This window comes from Marmota monax, unplaced genomic scaffold (genome assembly GCF_021218885.2).
Source record: "Marmota monax isolate L192 unplaced genomic scaffold, Marmota_monax_Labrador192_F-V1.1 WCK01_AAM20220418_F8-fsc00173, whole genome shotgun sequence".
In the NCBI taxonomy this organism is placed as follows: domain Eukaryota; kingdom Metazoa; phylum Chordata; class Mammalia; order Rodentia; family Sciuridae; genus Marmota; species Marmota monax.
In genome coordinates this window covers 1,701,227-1,717,595 of record NW_026694620.1, presented here as the reverse complement: position 1 = coordinate 1,717,595, position 16,369 = coordinate 1,701,227, and the positions used below count along the sequence as shown (strand labels likewise).

The 16,369-nt window shown below is 46.1% G+C and overlaps 1 long non-coding RNA gene across 1 annotated transcript; it reads left to right on the top strand.

Annotated features, from left to right (window-relative positions):
• Positions 1 to 3,858: 3,858 nt before the first annotated feature.
• Positions 3,859 to 16,124, top strand: LOC131423326 (uncharacterized). The gene is made up of 3 exons (XR_009224724.1): positions 3,859 to 4,064; positions 4,429 to 5,094; positions 14,138 to 16,124. It is a non-coding gene; the product is annotated as an uncharacterized LOC131423326 (long non-coding RNA).
• Positions 16,125 to 16,369: the final 245 nt, after the last annotated feature.

Here is a 16,369-nt window from a genome sequence, read left to right as displayed (position 1 = left end):
CGGGGGGGAGGACTTCATTTCTCTGGCTTACTGGTAAACCAAATCCAGTCTGAATTTTATGATACCAGACTACACGAGTCTTTTTCAAAGGCTGCCACTGGCTTAGCATTATCTGAAAAGAGGAATCCAGCTGCCCTGGGCTTTGCAGAGCCCTTTCAGTCAATTTGCAATTAGTCCTGATCAGAGAGCACTGGGTATGGAGAAGGAGTCAGCCCAGCTCCGCATGCGCTCCTGGGTAGTGGAGAGAGAGAGAGAGGAGGAACTGGAGGTTCCTGGAAATGGCAGAAGAGGGAGGTGGTCAGGTCTCCAGCTGGCTCTTTATCCTTGTGAGACAACCTGGGTCTGTTGGCAATTTTTAAGTTCCCATCCTGGGTAATAATTTTTTTTTTTTCCAGAGGAGAAGGAGGGAAAGTTGGAGAGCAGCTGTTCTCTGGAAGTGATTAAACCCTAGAGAGATACACACAATCATAGAAAATGGAGAAAAAGATGGTTTATAAGCTCAAAATTAGTTCCATGCCTTTGACACTAAAACCACTTCTCCTCTGGTGCGGGAAGGACATCTCTGGATCATGGCACTAGACCTGGAGTTTTAAAGGTAAGCTTGACTGACCTTTGAACCCACAGCACCCAGCCACGAAGCTCAACTCATCAGTTGTGGGCGCTTCAAACGTGGAGGGGACGGTGAATGAGTGAGAAGAAACATGCTGAACAACAGAAGCTTTTTGGGGTAGATGGTGACTTTCATCTTTTGACAGTGCCACCCAGCCACCAGCCACCCAGAGAAGAGTCATCTCTGCAGAAAGCAGCAGTGCCCCCTCCCCCCCAAGGATGGTGGCTTGACAGGTGTGAAATGTGCTGAATTTCAACCTCTTTGCTGAAAGTCAATGGAAAAATGTGTGACCGCTGCTTATGTCTCTGGCTTACTGGGCCTTCAGGCTGTGTCTTTTAAAGGGGAACGACGTTTTCAGACCATTGGGGAACCCTCAGGTTTTGGCTTGAGCAGCAATTCCTCACGCTGGTGGTATGTTGGAATCTCCTGAGAGGTTTTCAAGCATGCGAGTGCACAGGTGCAATTGCACACATCTGAGTTTTGGTGAGAGGGACCCTGGACAAGCTCCCCCAGGGGATCCATAAGCGGGAAGCGGAGCCAAGACACCACCGTGTTGGAATTTGAGTTTACCTGCGCTGGAGTAATGACTTCTGTAGCTTCTCCTCCAGGTGCGACCCAGCAGGCAAACTGGGGGCTTTGGAAGGTGGAAATGATAATCCCGTGGCTTACAGGATTCGATTGGAGTCAGCATGTTTTACTTTTGACAGTGGCTTCGATAAGCCAAGAAAATCCCGAGGGTGTATATTGAAAAGTTATTTGGTTGGATTAAAGCTTTATTGTTTTTTGCCAACTTTTGAATTGGGAGGAAATGATTAGTGTTGGAGAAATGTCATGATTTCCTTTCAAGCAAGATTTGGGTTATTATTCTTTGAATCCCCAGCTCCTAGCATGCCATGTGGTACGATGTTCAAAATGCTAACGTAATTATAGTGGCTGCTGCTCGCTGGCTCGTCCTGTAACATTCAGCATTTTATTTAATCTTCACAACAACCATAGGGAATGGGTCAATCAGGGTCTCTTCATTTTATAGGGTACGAGAGGCAGAATTGTAGGATGGTCCACCATTCTGCCCCGTCTTGTGCACGTCCTAGACGATCCCCTCTTCTTGTACGCGACTACAATGAGCTATGGCTTCTGGGACTGTGTTACAGGATGGAAAAGATAAAGGCATTTTGTCACTAAGGACCCTAATCAGTTGATTTTAAAGTGACCAAAGGGGGGCATATCGGGATGGGCCTGACCTAATCAGACGAGCCCTTTAAAAGAGAGTCCAGGTCTCAAAGCCTGCTGGCCCTGAAGAAGCAAGCCACTGAGAGATGGAAGGCTGCCAGGAAGTGGCCCCTGCCAACAGCTTGGAGTCTCAAATAAAACGTCTAGCAGAAGGCTCAGTGAAGTTGTGCCCAGATAGATCCCTGACCCACAGAAACTGTGACAGAATGAACAGGTGTTAAACCACCCAATGTGTAGCAAGAAAACGTCAGCCCACGAGTGAAGGAAGAGCGATGCGGAGAGGCTAATGGACCGGTCAGCTGTTAAACCAGGACTTGCTCTGGCCCTTATGAAACGAAGCTCAGGGTCGCCCACTCGCTGTTTTTCTGTAAGCTCTAAAGTGGGCCAGGGCTGACTCCACCTGTGAGCTGAGTGCTGTGAGGGGCGGGGCTGCTGCATGTCCCACCTGTGGTTTCCAGACACACCTTGGGGGAGAAAGGGTGCCTCCCAGATTCTGGTCCCCAGCTGTCCCTCTGTAACTCAGGAGCTAGAGAAGGACAGGAGAATGCTTTTATCAGGACCGGGAGCCAATCTGCTGAGTGCTAAAGAAATCTCGAGAAAAGGACGTGGCTCTTGTCCCAAGGCTGTGGTCCCGTGGTGACACCCACCTGCCTGGCTCCAGCTGAGAGGGTGCTGGCCTGGTTTTCTGATCAGATGCAGGATGGAGACCTCCTCATCCCTGTAGTTACCCATCTTGAAAGAAACGCTCTCTGTGACCTCCAGTAGTAATGTACCCTTCAATCCAGCGTTTCTGGTTTGTTAAGGAGACAGAGAGAGACAGGGATGGAGAGCAGAGAGACAGACAGACAGCTGGGGATTTGGTTCCTCTGGGACCCTCCTGGGATTCTTGGCGGGACCCTGGCTCTGCTGGGAGGAGGAGGAGGCTCATTTTTGTGAGTGGACATGGGTTCTAAGCGGTTCTCAGGGTGGGAGCCAGTCACCACCCTGCCACCTCGTGCAGAGGCCAGGGGTGTCCCACCAGGGCCAATCATGAGTATTTGGAAGGTGAGCTTCACGGTTGCCCATGGTGTGAACTTGGCCGGGTGTCAGTTAGCCGCTGTGTGACCTTGAGGAAGCCACCTGACTTCCTCAACCTTTGTTTCTTCTTACGAGATCAGGAATAAGAGTGCCCGGGCAGCCCTGTTGCTCCGTATCCGTTCCCCCGTCTTCCTCGGCAGGAGGATCTCCACTCTGGGATGGACCCTGTGTTTCCCAGCCCAAGCCACTCCAGGGTTTTGGAGTTGGAATGAGTTTGACAGCTCTGGCTAGTGACAAGTAAGAGTCCTTTGGTGGGAAAGAGGGGGGGGGGCCTTGAAAAGTGGTTATTTTCTTGTACATAGATAGGAAGTGCCCAGAATTCCTCCTGCATTCACCTGCTATCCTCTTCCTGCCTGGAATGTGCCTGGGATGCACCAAGGTGAGCAGCCATCTTGTCAACATGAGACTAAGGAGGAGCAGAAAGCTATGCATGCCGGCTCTCTGATGGGTCACGGAGCCACCTACCAGCCCCCACTGCCTTCCTCCAGACAGACTGCTAAGTGGAGGGAGTGCCTTTCTCTTCCTATACTCCTCCTTTTTATCCTTCAGGCCAAATTCACTTCTCTCTGATATAAAAAAATGTGCTTTATAAAGTAAATTCCCCAAGCATTTGAAAACACTTGGAAACTGTCAAGTGTTAACATGTGCGGGGAGTAATCCAAAGTCTTTAGCCTAAAGAAGAGAGGGCTCAGTGGGGGACAAGACAGTTCTGTCTCCTTCCTCCCTCCCTCCCTCCTTCCCCCTCTCTCCCTCCCTCCCTCCCTCCCTCCTTCCTCTCCCTTCCTCCCTCCCTCCCTCCCTCCTTCCTCTCCCTTCCTTCTTTTCTCTCTCTCTCTCTCTTTCTTTCTTCTTTCTTTCCTGGATTGAACCTGTAGAGCTTTACGACTGCACCACATCTGCAGCCCTTTTTATTTTATTTTTTTATTCTGAGACAGGACCTCACTAAGTTGCCCAGGCTGGCCTCAAACTTACGATGCTCCTGCCTTGGCCTCCCGAACCGCTGGAATGGAATTACAGGCGTGCACCACTGCCATGGCCAGGACAGTTGTTTTCAATATCTGAAAGGCTGTGTTGTAGAGTTGGGATCAAACTATTTGGCTCTACCCCAGTGAGTGGGATTGGGACCTTTGATGGAAGCATCTGGAAGGTGGGTTTGGATTTGTCTACAGCACTAAGGGCCCTAGTTGCCAGAGACAGGGGCCCATTTCAGTGGAAGGTCCCCCTCCTCGTTGTACTTTAGTGCAGATTGAACTACCTCTCACTGTTCTAGGCACAGGGTAATGTGCTCTCGTGTTGGGTTCTTTGGTGAATTAGTTGGTGAGTTGTACAGTTATTTAGCACCTACTATGTGTCAGGCTTTAAGTGGTCAGACTATAACCTTGAAGATCTTGCTCCTCTATAACCATAAAGATCTAATAAAAAAAAAATCTCACCCAACCTTTTTTAATATATATATTTTTTCAGTTATACATGAGCACAATATCTTTATTTTGTTTATTTACTTTTATGAGGTGCTGAGGATCGAACCCAGGGTCTCACATGTGCGAGGCGAGTGCTCTGCCGCTGAGCCACAACCCCAGCCCCTCACCCAACTTTTTGATTCTCGGATTCTGTGTGTGTTGTGAGTTCCATTCTGCACCATGGAAGACCAGGACACCAAGACCTGCAGCGAGTTTCACGTGCCACACAGCTCACTCTCTCTGAGCCTCAGAGCTACCTGCTTTCCTTTATTTTTCAAGTCTTCTGTTCCTTTCAGGAAGGAAAAAAAAAGAACAACAACAATAAAACCCAAATTGTGTCTGCCACGCCACCCAGACCCAGTTAGCATGTTTGGACAGGATATGCAGTTACCCAATATTGTCTGAAAGATGTGTTTTCCTGACTCTGGACAAATTGGAGCAGACTTTCCCTTTGATGTGCAATCTTCTGTCGCAACACACCACTAAACCAGTCAGGGTCACTCCAGGTGAACTGGGCTGGCACGAAATCATCACATAGAGACAGAGGAAGACCTTTTTCTTTGGGTTCTGTGACAGCTCTGCTGACCGAGCGGCCACAAAGGAGGCAAGAGAGAGAGAGAGAGAGAGAGAGCAGGCCTTGAACCCGGGCTTTTATTGGCTGTTCCATGGAATATTCTATCCCCCAAAGGGCAAAGGGGTAGGATTACAAAGGAACAGGTGAGTGTAACTCAGCCTCAGCAGGTGACATCTACTCCTGGAGCCATGCTTTGTTATCTGAGCTGGGTAACACCCAAGTCACTGTGACCTGGCCCTGCTGTGCCAGACTGAAGGCAGTAATTGTTCAGAACTCAGTGCATCAGGACTTAAAGGTGTCTGCATCCAGGGCAGCTCCCGACAATCTTCCAAATTGCCTGGTATCCTCAAGCAGAGGCAGATCATATGCAGGCACCGTGGTTCCACGGCCTATGACCCATGGTGCTCTGGCTAGGGAGGGCTGTGGATTCCTTGGTCAGTCACTCTCACTATTCTCTGAGCTTAGATCCCCCAAATTGCTGCGGAAACCACACATTTCCAAGCAAAACCATTTTTTAAAAAAATATTTTTGAGTCTCTTTTTTTTCGGGCACGTGCACCCATCTCCCGCATGCTTAGGAATCCTCATCAGACGATGAAACTCAACCTGTCTTCTGCAGCGGGCCACCCCCAAGGCCAGCAGTCCACCGCTCCGGCCTCCTTCTCTCTGTGGTGCTTTGGGCTTGCACGATGGAGCACGGGCATGGGGCTGGCTACAGGAGCCTGCCTGACACTGGTTAAAGTATCTGCTGGAAAATTTACTTTGCAATTTCCTGAGCTTTCAGGGTCAGAAGTGGGTAGAAACCCCAGATGGGAGGAAAATCTATTCACTTTCAAGTGGGAGGAAAATAAGAAGCAGATAGGCTTGAGTGGGGGCAGGCTGTACCTTCTGAGCTCAGGCTTTCTTAGGAAGCAGACACTCACCTTCTCCTGAGATGATTGTCTTATTCCAAACAGGACCACCCAGGTAGGGGGGAGTGGTATTCAAATTCCCCCTCCCCTAACATTGCTCGGAGAAGGGAATGGAACCCTTTAGGTGGGCTCTGCATTAGTGTCTTTGACCATCTTCATCAGTTTTATTCACTGATATGTTTTCAGTACCTGGAACAGCGCCCAACACACAGTAGGTGCTTAGCGAATATTTGTTCAGTGTAAAAATGACTATTTCTGTTGCCTGAGTTCTCTCTAAAAATTCCTGTCAACTAGCTGACTCTGCATCAATGCCCAAAATGGAGGTTAAAAAATAGGGAAGGAAGCTTTGATCTCTGGACAGAATTGAAGAGAAAAATAAACTGGGGTGTCTGGAAGAATAGGCGAGAGTCAATGTGGCTGTGCGGGTTGTTTGGGGGATTTCCCGTAGAGCGTCTGACAGGGGACAGGCAAGGGTCAGGAGTTTTCCCCCCGCAGCCTTTGAAGTTGACATCTCTCTCTGAACTCTGTCCTCAGAGAAGATTTTGCACTTTTTGCTTCAAAGCCAAAGCTTTCATCCTAAGGTAGACGGTCTCCTCTCTCTTCTCTTCCACGTGTGCTACTTCTGTTCTCTCCATTTTCCTTACCCTACAATTCTCCTTAATTACTAGTTCCAGTCCTCGGCAGGAAGACTGGGTCTTTGCAAAAATAAAATCCATTTTCTAGGTTCTTCCTTATCACGTTCACATGTCCACAGTTTTCATGAGCCAGAACATGACTCAAGCTGGGAAGTCAGAACCGTGACTTTCAAAAAAAAAAATGCATAGCATCTGCTTAACTCAAAACTCGGTCTGACTCTGCAACCAGGGCCTGGAGATAGTTGGGAGAATTTATGTTCCCCTTCTGGCAGCTGCAATTTGTCATTCCTGTTAGCACCTGGAGTAGGTAATAACTCTGCTAATGATCTGAGGGGTTGCATCTCCCAATTAGCATGTGAGGCTTAAAGATCACTTCTCACCTTAAAAGTATCCCGTGGCTTCTCTCCCTCTATGCATACTTAGAGGATGCATCACGTATTTGCACAAAGTTTGATTTCTTTAGCTAGAGAAAGAACTGGGAACGCAGAGATGACTTCCTGGTATCTTCTGCAGCTCTCTGCACTGACCATACAGATCCTCTGGGTGTTTAGCCCTGGGTGGCAAATCAGGGCTTCAGAGCCACAAACAAGGCAAAGGGGAAGAGACGAGGGGAGGGGGAACTGGAGGAAAAAAATCTACAAGAGGAGGAAGGAGGTGAGGTGGGGACATGCATCAGCCAGCTCAGTTGTCTTCTGTGTGTCAGCTTCAGGATGCTGCCCTGTCCTCCGAAGACCTCCACTGCTGGCCCTGGGTGATTCTATCCTCATACTTGAAAAGACACTGGTTGGCTAGTGTCTGTTCCCTGTCTTATTGGAGTGTTCCTGGGGTTCAAGTGTGTACCTCACTGGGCTGGGAGACGAGGTCCAGGATGGAAAAGCCCAACTCTGCAGAAACGGTGACAATAAATTGGTCACAGTCCACTGTGGCCCAATGATGGATATCACCTAAATATGAAAATCAGTTTCTGAGCCAGAAGTTCAGTTGCAGCTCTGCAGATTTCTTTTTACAACCGTTGAACAACATATATGTACTAGTCTTGTCTTATGACGTCAGTTCTGCCCTGGCCCAGCTTCAGAGCTCCATTTCATAAGCCCAAAGGATGCCTGTAAGTACACTGGGCCTGGGTCTGTGGCTGTTATGGTTCATATCTAGAATATTCCTCCCCAAACTTATGTGTTAGGAAATGCAGCAACATTCAGAAACAAAAAGGTTGGACCATGAAGTTTATAACCTCATTAGTGGATTAATCCACTTGATGGATTAATAATTCAAATGAACCACTGGGTGGTAGCTGGAGGCAGGTGGGGTGTGGCTGGAGGAAGGAGGTCACTGGAGACATGGCCTTGGGGACTATGTCTGTCCCTGGCCCCTTCTTCTCTCTCTCTCTGCCTCTTGGCCGCCATAAACTGAGCAGCCTTTTCCACCCTGCCTTCCTGCCATGATGTTTCTGCAGTGGAGTCACCAACTGTGGACTGAGAACTCTAAAACCATGAGCCAAAGTAAATCTTCCCTCCTCTCAGTTGTTCTTGACCGGCATTTTGGTCGCAGCAACCAAAAGCCAACGCACACAGTGGCCCGGGTTGGCCTTACCTTTTGCATCTTTCTGAGGTTCTGTTTTGCTGGGAGAAGGACCTTCCTCGGGAGCCTGTTCTCCTGTCTCCTTTGCTCTGTTCTCAGTGCCCAGGGCTCCCTCCTCCTTCTGCAGTGACCGACCGTGGGGCGGGTGCTGGTCTTCAGGTGGGTCTTCTTGCTTCTTGTTCTTCCTCTTCCTCTCACAGGGAACTCTAAACAGAGAAGGAATCCACCATTAGTTCTGAGGGTCTGAAGAATGGAACAGTCCCCAAATGAGTGGCCAGCATGTGGCCGTGAGAACAAGGGGTTGCACTGGAGTCCAGCTTCATGAAGAATGATTTAACCTGGATGAAAAGAAGTTGATGCTCTCGGTAGACTCTTTCCTTCTTTTCTTCTTTCCTCCTTCCTTCCTTCCTTCCTTCCTTCCTTCCTTCTTTCTTTCTTTCTTTCTTTCCACAATTAGGAGAAGAGTGTGACCGTGTTCTCCAGAGCAGTCAGATAGGTGACCCACACTAAGGCCTCCGGTGGGGACACCATGCTTTTTGTTCTGTGGGTAGAGCAACATCTGCACGTGAGATTCTGCCCCCACCCTACATTATGTCAATTATTATTATTTTTTGACTTATGACACAGTTCCTCAGGGACTCTCAAGCACCCAGGTCTTCTCCCCTCCAAGTCCTCCTGATCCGAACCTGCTCACTTCTGCACCGTCTTCACTCCTTCCCCTAGCACTGATACACCAGAAGAACCACCCGAGCCTGGAAAATGCCTCAGGCTCTCAGGCTTCTGGGACTTGGCCTGGGTCCCTCCCTCTGGTGGGAATGCAGCACTTCCCCATCCTCCTGAGAATGTCCACTTGTCACTTCCTTCAGGGCTCTGTCCATGATAACCCCTGACTCCCACCTGCGAACATAGCCCTGTCCTTCCTCTGGATCCTAGAGCCGGGCAAATACATTCATTTTATTAATGATCAGTTGTGCTTCAAGGGTCCGTTCTCACGCTACCTTCTGCTATAAGAAAAGTATGTGCGCCTCGAGGTCAGGCATTCTGGCCACCTGTTGAACAGTGGTCTCTAACATGCAGCACTGGATCGTGCAAGAGGCAGATGCCCTGCCCCTATTTGATGGGTGGACGGCAAAACACTGGGTGAAGACAGAGAGGAACAAAAATGGCAGATTCAAAATATCAACTAAGGGGAAGGGAAAGTCTGGATGCCTTTTGATCAATCCCAGTGTTATGGTTTAAGTAGGAAGTATCTCCCAAAAGTTCAGGTGTGAGGCAATGCAAGAAAGTTGAGAGGTGAAATGATTGGGTTATGAGAGCCCTAACTAATCAAAAAGTCAATCTGCTGTAGGGATTAACTGGGTGGTCACCTGGGCCGGTAGGGTGTGGTTGGGGGAGGTAGGTCACCAGGTGCATGCCTTTGGGACATATATTTTGACTTGGTGAGCAGAACTCTCTGCCCCCATTTCTGGATTGCCATATCCTGAGCTGCTTCCTCTCTAGACCCTTCCCCATGCCCTTCTGCCTCTGTGCTCTGCCTCATCTTGGGCACAGAGGAATGGAGTGGGCCATCTATGGACTGAGACCCCAGAAACTGTGAGCTCCATATAAAGTTTTCCTCCGCTAATTGTTCTTTTCAGGTCTTTTGGTTACCATAGTGAACAGCTGACTAAAACACCCAGAATATTAACTATGGGGGAGGACAGTCTGGGGGAGCGTTTTAGTCAGCCCCAAATTCACAGTGGTGACGAGAAGGTCCTGTAAAGGCTGGGCCTGGGATTGGTTAACAGTGTCCTGGGATCAGTTAAGGGCTCAGAGAGCAGGACACGGCTTGGCTTTGGCATTGTGGCTCTTCTCTCTGCAGAAGTACTAGGGGTAACATCTAAGATGGGTTTAATTTTTTTTTCCTCAAAAAAACAAAAGAAATTTAATCTGAAAACCAGCATCCTAAAGGCAGTCATTAGAAGGTAACGGTTAAAGATTTAGAAATAACAGAGTCCCTACTGGACCCTTAATGGGAACATCAGTCATTGAATTATCTTCATAGATATTGGACAGAATTCTGAAATTTTCTTCATGCCATCCAGATTTAAAAAAAAAAAAAAAGAGAGAGTCTCATTTTTCTTTTATGACCTTGAGCTTGGTTTCTGAAGTTGTGGTTCGTGAAACCTCCGTCTACTTCTCTTGCTCCTCTCAAAAGACCCAGCTTAAGGCATTAATGAGCCTCACAGTGATGTGTAGCTGGGCAGATTTTTAGGCCAACAAAATTCTTAAGCTTGGAAAAACATCTGCTCTCTCCATTCATTAATTTCCTCCAAGTTTTCCAGCAAGTGGTGAATTTGACAACCCCAAGGCACATTTTGGCACTTTAAGGAAATCTATATTCAATGAGCGTGTTATTATACATTTCCCTAGTGCCCTCTTCAAGGATCTGAAAGTGTCTTGCTCACTTTGGGATTCTGGTCTATAAAGCTGTGGCTCAGCATTACCAGCTCCCTCCTGAATCTGGCAGATATGCAAATGAGCCCACAGGACTCAATTAAGCCAGGCCTTGTCAAGATGGACCGGGCATCCAGTGCCTTTCACCAGGACAAATTCTGATGCTTAGAAATTATACTCATAAAATTTTTAAAAGACAATTTTTTTTTTTAAAAAGGCCCTGAGTCAAGAAACCAGGAAGGAACTGACCAGATTTTCATCTGTTTCAAATTAAACGTGTTTATTACCTTCGCATCCCCCTTCCCAGCTCCATGTAATCAGTTAGAAAATATCTTCCGTTAATCTTAACAGAAAGCATATTTTTTTCGTTAAGTTTATCTGGCCGCTTGCTCTCATGCACAGGGCGGCGACACCTCTTGTTTTGACTCTGATGTGTGCTTTATTGGAGGCATCACTTGGTGACTGTGGGCTCCAGTCACTCAATATTTATTTTTGCCATTATGTCTCAGGATCTCTGCTAGATGTTTTGAGCACAGTAGGAAAAAGACAGTAAATATAAAAGTCGCGTAATTGTAGTTCATGGAAGGTTCCAGAAAGGAAAGAAAGAAGGGAGGGCAGGACAGGGAGTAGCTGTCAAGGACCACCTTTAGTCTGGGTGGTCAGAAAAGGCTCTTAGAGGGGGAACATGGAGCTGAGACCTGGAGAATAAGAATGAACCACTGAGAGTAGCTGGGGATGGGGTGTTCCTGCAGAGGAAGAGGCAGCTGTCATGGTTTTGATGCGGTCAAAGCGCTTGCAATATTTGAGGATGAGAAAAAGCCAGTGGGGTCAGAGTGGACAGAGGGTGGGAGACGTGGCATGAGGTGAGCCTGCACAGAAGCCTGATCCAGGCTAGGAGGTCGCGTCGAAAGTGGCTGTGATTTTTGACTTTGTCCTAAAAGCAGTAGGAGCCGGGGGTGGGGGGTGGTAGAGAGTTGGAGGGTAATGTCATTTTATGAAAATTTGCATTTTATGAAAATCAGGCTTTCCAGAGGCTGGGGTAGGAGCTGGTTGTCTGGGTGCAGGATGGAGCAGTGGTTGGTGCTGGTAGAGCATCACTGGAGAGGAGAGAGGGAGAGTTGGAGGGAGGGAGGGGTGGAAAGAGGTTTTTAGGGCACCACTGACAAACAAGGGTTGCTGACACGTTGGCTTGAGGGGCTAGGGAGGGGGAGACGAGGGAGCTGCTAGTGTTTTGGCATGAACTAGGGTGTGGATGATGGATGGGCGGGGGTCCCGGGGAAGGAAGGGCTGTTTGGTGGGAGGGTGGTGAAAGGAAACCCATCTTGGAAACATTAACTGGGGAGACCTGTTCCTAAGCACTCCGTAGAAGCAAAGAAGTCTTTTGGCAAAACATCACTTGAAAGTTAACCCTTCTAATTTATGCCTCTAGACCTCTCAAAAATCACAATAGGAACATTTGAAAGAACATGCAGTAGAGCTTGAAACAGCCAGCGTTTGGGAAACTGGAGACAATTTTAGGGTTGGCAATAAATCCAGCAAATGACATCGCACATGGAAATATGTAATCACAGATTTTTCTCCTCGGCCGGCCACTTCTTCTCCGGCCAGACTTGGTGACCATATTACAAATAACATGCTAGTTGACATGTGGGAGCTGGAAGGCTGCTTGTGCTGAGGGGGTGGCTAAAACATCCAGAAAGAGGATGGGGGTTATGATTCAAAGAGAGAAGGATGGACTTGTGCTCAGAAGACGATAAGATCTACTTATTGAAGATTGTCCTTCGCATTCTAAGGAGGGCAGCTCATTTTTAAAAAGCTACTCTTTAACATGACGTTCTCTCTGTAAATCAAAATAAAAATAGCTGGGGCCCCCTGTAGCTCTTTCTACAGCCGATTTGTTTCTGCAGATCCTGTTTGTTTTTCCACAGGCCTGCCCTGCTCTTTGCTTGGCTTATCTCTTCTTCTGTTTGGGGCTCTTAGGAAGCATAATGGTCCGATGATCGGTTAGCATTCTGCAAAGAGAAATGCGTTATTTGGACCTCATCACTGAGACTTGATGTGGAAGAACAGATTTTTCCCAGTGGGTTTTTGATTTGTGCATCTAGAATCTCAAGGTCCTGCTGGGTGAAAGTCCTCTGCCATTGGTAGAAAAAGCTTACATTTTGGAGTCAGAGAGGCCTGAGTTCAGTCCTCAGCTCTGCTATTTTCTATTTTGTAACTTAAACCTTGTGACGTCATGTCTTTGACCTCAGTGGATAATTATACATCTGTAAATTTCAGGCTTGTTGTGAAGAAGATATCACACATGTCAGGTTCTTAGCATGGTACTTAATCCATGCTGGTAATCCAAATGGTTTATATCATGTCATTATCATCAGGCTTGCAAACAGAGGGTTGTCGGTTTGACAGGGGACGCCAATTCTGGGCTGGCAACCCTGGGAAGGGGTGGAGGGTGTTGGAAGGATGCGGTGGGTTTTGGACCTGTTATAATCTAGCAAAGGTTGCAAAATGGAAACTCCTGGGGTGTTGACTTTCACTCACTCATTTTTCAAACTGAATTAAAAATTTAAATTGAACAGAGTTTAAAATGGAGAACTCTCCTATGCAACGTGGATTGGCAGCTTCTCTTGTAACATCCGTTCAATAAAAACAGGATTCCCACCATTCCAGATGATGACCCTCAGCAGTGACCTCCAAGACAGGTTGTTTCCAGGTCTCTACTCCTTCCCTGGCTCCCCACCTTCTTAGACAATCTGGTCTTAGATCTTATATTGTGACTGTTGAAAAATGAGCATTTTTAGCTTCAGACACTCCATCTGTAAAATGGAGATGGCAATAATGTTTATCCCCACAGAAGGTCCTTTTGAGGATTAAATGACATCAACAAAAAAGATTTTCCACAGTGCTTGGCAAACAGAAAAAGACTCAGTGCTAGCCCCTGTTCACTATCATCGGGCGACTTTGCGAATTAGTGGCATTGAACTGGAACTCACTGTAACTTTGGCAGCTGTTTGTGAACAGCCTAAAGAAGAACGTATTCTTCTGGGGCAGGAAGAGATGACTTGGACCATGTGGTATCAGCAGATGGAGAGTTGGGGATTGGTTTCAACAGGATTTGCTAGTGGTTATGCGGGAGTATGAGAGGAGGGAGAGGGGTTAATAATGTCTCCTAAGTTTAATGCGAGGAGCAACCAGAATCACGGAGGTGCTGTTTACTGAGACGTGTTGGATGAGCATTTAATTCATGGTCCACATTACAGACAGCCCTCTGTATACAAACGTTCCCAACCTACAAATTCAACCAACCGCAGACTGAAATATTTGGGAGAAAAACTGAGTTTTCAGTTGCACTGAACTAAGTATCATAAGTACTCTAGAGATGATTTAAAATACACGGGAAGATATGTGTAGTTCCCACAAATAGGATGGTGCTTTATATGAGGGACTTGGGTGTCTGTGTATTTTGGTACCCCTGGGGTTCCCCAGGGATACTTAGATGGGCACTGATAGAAATAAAACCGGTAAAGACAGACAAATGTTACCAGTATATAATAGTTTTGAAAAATAGCGTAGTTTTTCTTTTTCATACTTGCTTGTACTTGACCCCCCTGTTCCTTTCCCTTCCAGGGAAGTGTTTGACAGGGCACCTTCTGTTTGCCTCCTGGTGCTGACACGTTTGGATCATGTCAGTGGCTCACTGGCCTCTGGCGTCCGGTTGGGTTAGGCCGATGGACAGCTTCATCAGGAAGGCAAAAGGAGGAAGGATGACTGACACTGACCAGAGATTAACCTAACAAAAGAGGTGAAGAATGTGTACAATGACAACTACAAAACACTAAAGAAAGAAATTAAAGAAGACCTAAGAAGATGGAAAGACCTCCCATGTTCTTAGATAGGTAGAATTAATATTGTCAAAATGGCCATACTTCCAAAAGCACTATACGAATTCAATGCAATTCCCATCAAAATTTCAATGTAGAAATTGCATTTCTCTAATTCCAATTAGAGAAATGCAAAAAGAAATAGAGAAAGCTGTCATGAAATTCATTTGAGAAAATGACAGGCCCAGAATAGTCAAATAATCCTTAGAGGAAAAACAAAAAAAGAAGCTGTAGGTATCACAATACCAGACCTTAAATTATACTGCCGCAGTCAGGCTGCAGCAAAATAACCGGGGGTGACGAACAACTTGTGTACATTGATACAGCAGGAGTGGGAGCCGTTTATTGTAGGACAGGAGGGGTATATATACATTCCACACAGCTTATCTAATTAACATAAACTAGATACAGGAGTCAACCAATAAGGAATCTCCACACTTAATGGCTCGCTGGAGTTACTTCACAAACCACTCCCTCTCGCAAAATGCCAGGCGCCATCTTGACTCGTTTACAGACTCTAACATTATACTACAGAGCTATAGTAACAAAGGCGGCATTGTATTGGCATGAAAATAGACTTGTAGACCAATGGTACAGAACAGAGGACACAGAGACAAACCCACATAAATACGGTAATCTCATATTAGACAAAGGACCAAAACTTTACACTGGAGAAAAGATAGCTTCTTCAACAAGGTGCTGGGAAAAAATGGAAATCCATATGTAATAGAATGAAAGTTAACCCCTATCTCTCACCTTGCACAAAAATCAATGTGAAGTGGATCAAAGACCTAGAAATTAGACCAGAAATCCTGCACATACTAGAAGAAAATGTACACTCAACACTTCAACATAGTGGATCAGGAACTGACTTCCTTAACAAGACTTCTAAGGAGCAAGAAATAAAATCAAGAATCAATAAATGGGGTGCATTTAACTAAACAGCTTCTTCACAGCAAAGGAAACAATCAAGAGTGTGAAGAGAGAGCCCAAAGAATGGGAGAAAAATTTTTGTCACCTGTACCTTAGGTGGGGCATTAATTTCCAGGATATACAAAGAATTCAAGAAACTCAACACCAAAAAACCTCCAATAACCCAATCAATAAGTGGACGAAGGATCTGAATAGACCCTTCTAAAAAGGAAAAAAATATGAATCGATAACAAATATATGAAAACATGTTCAACATCTCTAGCAATTAGAGAAATGCAAAATAAAACTACACTGAGATTTCATCTCGTTCTAGTCAGAATGGTAACTACCAATACAAGCAACAATAAATATTGGCAAGGAAGTGGAGGGAAAAGGTATGATCATACATTGTTGGTGGGACTGCAGATTGGTGCAATCACTCTGGAAAGCAATATGGAGAGCCCTCAAAAAACTCAGAATGGAGCCATCAATTTGATCCAGTTATCCCACTCTTCAGCATGTAGCCAAAGAATTTAAAAATCAGCACACTATAGTGATGCAGCCACATCAATGTTTATAGCAGCACAATTCACAATAGCTAAGCTATGGAGGCAACCTAGGTGCCCTTCAACAGACGAATGGATAAAGATAATGCAGTACATATACACAGTGGAATATTACCCAGCCATAAAGAAGAACGACTTTATGGCATTTGCCAGTAAATGAATGGAACATGCTAAATAAATAAGCCAATCCCAAATAATCAAAGGTTGAATGTTTTTGTTGATATGTGGAAGCTACAATAAAGGAAAGAAGGAGAAGAAAAGTTCAGTAGACTAGACTAAGGGAAATGAAGGGAAGGGAGGGAAGATGGGAATAGGAAAAGAGATAGGAATGAATTTGATATAATTTTCCTGTGTACATATATGAAAATATCTAAGTGAATCTCACCATCATGTGCATCCTCAAGAATGGGGTCCTCATCAAAATAAGATCTAACCTATGCATGTGTAATTTTATCAAAATGGATTCTACTGTCATGTATAACTAAAAAGAATCAATAAAA